The sequence below is a fragment of the Egretta garzetta genome, unplaced genomic scaffold (assembly GCF_000687185.1).
Source record: "Egretta garzetta isolate BGI_Z169 unplaced genomic scaffold, ASM68718v1 scaffold339, whole genome shotgun sequence".
NCBI lineage: Eukaryota > Metazoa > Chordata > Aves > Pelecaniformes > Ardeidae > Egretta > Egretta garzetta.
In genome coordinates, this window is record NW_009260800.1 from 747,600 (window position 1) to 752,475 (window position 4,876).

A 4,876-nucleotide genomic window follows, 5' to 3' on the forward strand; every position below is an offset into this window, starting at 1 on the left:
ACCCAGTGCTGCTGTGGGTACCAGCAACTAAGAGATCCTCCAAGAGATGAAGGAGCTAAGAAAACACATTATTTACAGGTGCGTGTACGCACACAGACTCTGAAAGTAAACTTACTCTCCGTTCTTTCAAAGTGCGTGGGTAGGCGCAGCACTGCAGGCACAACCGAGGCTGCATCCTCCTGGTGCAAGAGTTAATGGTGCCTTCCACTTAAATCTACGAATTCCTGCAAGGCCAGATTAAACATCTCTGCCGCAACATTGTGCTTTTACGGCTGTACATGTCAATGTCCTGCTCCCGCTGACCTCAAAAACACAGCTGCAGCATCAGGAATGGCAGCGTTTCCAAGATTACTCAAATAAACAAGCAAGCTCAACGTGTAGGCTCAGCTGGTTTCCCTTCTGCACCACACCTGTACGGAACCAAGGGGACAGTTCCTCGAGCTGTTACATCTCACAGCTCCGCTGCTAACCAGCTGAGGAACCAGCTCTGTTACACGAGGTACCTCAACCACAAATACTTCTAAAGAACAGGGTTATTAAATTATTTCCTCCAAAAGCTACAGCTGAAACCATGGAGAAATCCCTCAACGCGGCACCTACGGCCCTGTAACGCTTCGCTGCTGTACGTGCGCTGCCCACCACTTGCCTCGGGGGCTTGGGAGCAGCCATGGGGATGGTGCTCCTCAACACCCTCCTTCTGTGGGAAACTTCCCACCATCTCCCAGGTGACCCCCACAGACACAGCCCTGCCAGATCGCAAAGTGCTTTGATTCTTGCAAGTTTATTCCAATTTGGAGGGAAAAAAAAAAACCAAACCAACAAACCAACACAAACAACTTTGCAGTGTCTTTCACAAATCCTGGAGCTTTAGGGATGCCCCACTGGGGAATCCCCATGTGTTCAGTGCCCGGCCAGCCAGGCTGCTCACACAGCTGGAGGTGCTGGAGGTCCCAAGTTCCAGAGGAGCCCTCCACAGAAGCGGCCAGAGATCCAGCCAGGCTGACGGCAAACCAGTCCGACTAGATTTTGAAAGTTGCCGAGATTCCTTCTGATTTGGCAGCGTTTCCTCAGAGTCTGTCAGACCAGCTAGGAAAAAAACAAAAGGAATAAAATAAATCTTGGGTTTGTTCTCATCCGAGACGACCCGTTTGCTTCTCTTCTGACCCATTTAGTGTGACACAGGGCGTCAGGCTTACCCGGGTGCTGGTCTGTTTTGCCTCTGCACTGCAACGAAGCTCGATTCCCTAAAGCTTTCTGGCATCACCATGGTGATGTTTTTGCCAGGCAGAACTTCCCAGCCGCAGCAGCAGAGACCGGGCTTTGGCTTCTCCATTCCAAAAGCCCCGGCCACTTGAGCTAAATCCCCAGCAGCTGCAGAAGGCCCACCCCACATGCCTGAGCCCCTCCAGTTCGCCCTGGGAAGGGACACCTACCTGCTGGCCAAGTCCTTTGAATACATATCGACATTCATAAACAGCAACTTTCCATTCTGTAAATGGAAAATACCTGGAACATATACATCATGACATATATCATGATATACCTGATCTTATTTCTAAAATCTCTGCCCTGCACATTTAAGCTTGGGGGTTTTTGTTTGGGTTTTTTTTCCATGAAAGTCCTGCAAACTAGACCCTAAACAGGTGCCTTTCCTACCTTGCTAAAGTGAACAACGCACAGAAGAGGCAATGAAAAATTGTCAGCAATGACAGAGCCAAACTGCGTGTGCTTTACAAAGCTGGAAAAAGAGCAGTATCACCAGAATTCAGTAATTGCCTACCCTTCTGCACAGGTAATCCAGCTCCCACGTTCTACCTTTAATTTTCAGGACTGACATGTTTGTCAAAATCATCCCAATTAGGGCTTTGTATTTTAGCCTGAAAAGCTTTTCATTTTTTATTCATTCCAAAATAGTTTTTATTTCATTATTACCTCTTAGTTTTGAAAGCTGCTGGGATCATCAGACACTACAGTTTAACCCAGCTTACACTTACCTGTTCCCTGTGCCTTTACGAAACGGACTTGCCCTGTGGGGCTCCTGTCAGTGGAAGCTTTGTAAGCCAAAAAGCAGGAACGGGCCCTTAGCGCGCGTACAGGGAAAGAACAGAACTTATCTGTTTTGGAGCTTTTCATTCAATACAATACTGTCTTTTTATATATTGATTTTTTTTTTAATAAACAGTAACTGTTTATTAGAAAAACAGGGACACCTGGAAAGTTACTTCACTAAACGCAAAGGTTTCATGTTTCCTATTAACTTAAAAATTACGTGGTCAGGATTTTACAATTTGTGGTTTCTTTTTAGATTGTTTTGGTTATACGCAAATGTGCCGTGCGAAATACAAAGGCAATAATCTTCCTAAAACTGCTGACGACCAGGTCATTAAGTAAGGTGGCTGGCCACATTTCATAAACTAAAGAACATTGTTGGAAGAGGAATAACTTTCAAAAGTTAAGAGGTGACTTTTGTAAACTCTCACGCTGATGACGAGTGGAGGACGATTGCACAATTAATTCTTTGTGGCACGCACAGAAATCTGCAGCCGTAACTGTGGTCGTGTAGAATCTCAGTTATTCTGATGCAGGGTGCTAGAGGAAAAAAAAAAATTGAATTCTCCTTTTTATAAAAATACACGTACGAAGGTTCAACTCGTAGAGCTGAGGTGGCACCTAATAAAGGTGAGGCAGAGAGGAGATGACAAATAATGGAAAATTGTAATATATACCATAATAAAACCTTAGATTTTACTGTTTATTATCCTTAGTGAAGTAGAAGTCCGTACTTCTGCGCCGCACATTTCATTAGTGTGCGCAGTAACGCCTGGATGAATTTGAGAGCAAATCTTGCTGACCTTACTAACACAAGCAGCCCCGCTGCCCCCAGGATTGCATTTCACACAACCACAGCCCGCTCCTGCAACGCTCATGTTCCAGAAGATAAAGGCTACTTTATAGAACATGCTGTCTGACACGCAAGACTGCTACCCATATATACATATACATATGTAACTACTTGTCAACTTGCAAATCAAAGGTATGTTTCTGATATATAGAGAGAACACGTATTTGTAGGAACGAGAACTTTTTTTTTTAATATATTTTTTTATATATAGGAATGACTATATTATATATATAGTAGGAATGAGAACTTTTATTTATATATTTATATATATTTATAGACATACAGAGACACATTTTTATATATTTTATGAATATTTTTTTTATACACACATGCATAAAAAAAAAGTTCTCATTCCTACAAATAGATTCAATAACTTCAGTGGAAACAATCACAAGAGAGCAGTCAACAGGATCTGGTCCAATAAGTCATTCAAGTGTCACCTCTGCGATGGATTGGCACCACCTCCCCCACCAAGTGAGAACACGGTATTATAGCAAGCAAACATCCACACAGCAGTGTATAGTCTGTGTGTTTAAATAGAAGACAACTAGAATGCAATTACAAAAAAAGAGGGGAAAAAAAAAAGGGAACTTTGGACAGGATCCTGATCCTAAGACACCTCAAGCCAGAATGACTAGGAATGGGGGAATGTTCAGGAGGCGCTGAGATACTATAGCTGTCCCTCAGAATAATGCCCCTGCCCCCCCCCCCCCCCAAATAACAGTCTTATGGGTAAGAGGAAAAAGGGAACGGAAAGGAACGTGACCATCAGTCTACATTTCAGTGCTAGGGTTATTACCCACATCTTACACGGCATGGATGTGACAAGCCTGAATACAGCTTCCCCGCAGTAAAGCTGCCCTCTCTCTCTCTCTCCCCAAAAAGCACAGCTGGATGGCAAGGGGGTCTAGGGAAGCAATGCAATGACCAGTGGTCTAAACCGCCTATCCTAAAAATATCCACATTTTCTATAAAGGCTGCACACATCAGTGCTGCATCCAAAAAGGTTTCTGCTTCCAGCAGCCAATTCCCATATTTAAATCAGTTAAGACAGAAGCCTTGATAAAAAAAATTTTGTGAATGCCAGAGAAGTTCCCCCATGGTTACACCTCCCAGAGTTTGATCCCCTCACATGCTCTTCCAAATCTGCCTGTCAGCCCCGAGGATGCCACGCTAATCTTCTCTGTATCATTCCCATTTCAGGCAAAACACCACCAAAAAAAAAAAAAAAAGGCCTTCCTTAATCCTAGCACCTGTGGTTTTAATCACCACAGGAAATCCTGTTTCCACTCAAGTCAGTAAGACTTAAATATCAGCAGAGGAAAACGATCAGATTCACTAACTAAAAATAAAAACAATAAAAAAAAAAGGGAGATATATAAGCACAGTGGTTTATATACCAGAGGGCCTTGACATCTACTCACAGCAGGCATGACAAAGTCAAGACAGTAGAGTAAAAGTCATCCTTTTGATATCAATGTTTGAACTCCTGACCTGCATCTTCTTCTCAGTATTACAGCTGTTGCCTTCCAATTCTGAACTGCTCAGTGATGCTTTGGGATATACCTCATTAAGTAACACACAAGTGATGTCTATAAATACTAAATATTCCTAACAGAGCACCTACCAGAGTTTATTCAACAAATTACAATTACGCAACTTGGGTTAGAATGCGCACTGAAATTGCGCTGCAGGAGATTTAAGATTACATACAGAGCAAGATTAATGGGCAACAACTTCAAAAATGGGCCAGCCAGTAAAGCAGTATTTTAACTCAATTTCCACAGCTACAAAAAAACCAAACAGCCTTGGGTCTGGAGTCCTGTCTTCTTCACAGGCTGCTTGTACAGTCTGCACAGAAGAAAAGCTCTAATAAACCAATGCAGCTTCATAAATGTTTTTCTTAATGGCTTTGAAGCAACACATGTTTGAGACGATCCTAGTGAGTTTGAAGAAACCAATGTATTGTTTTAA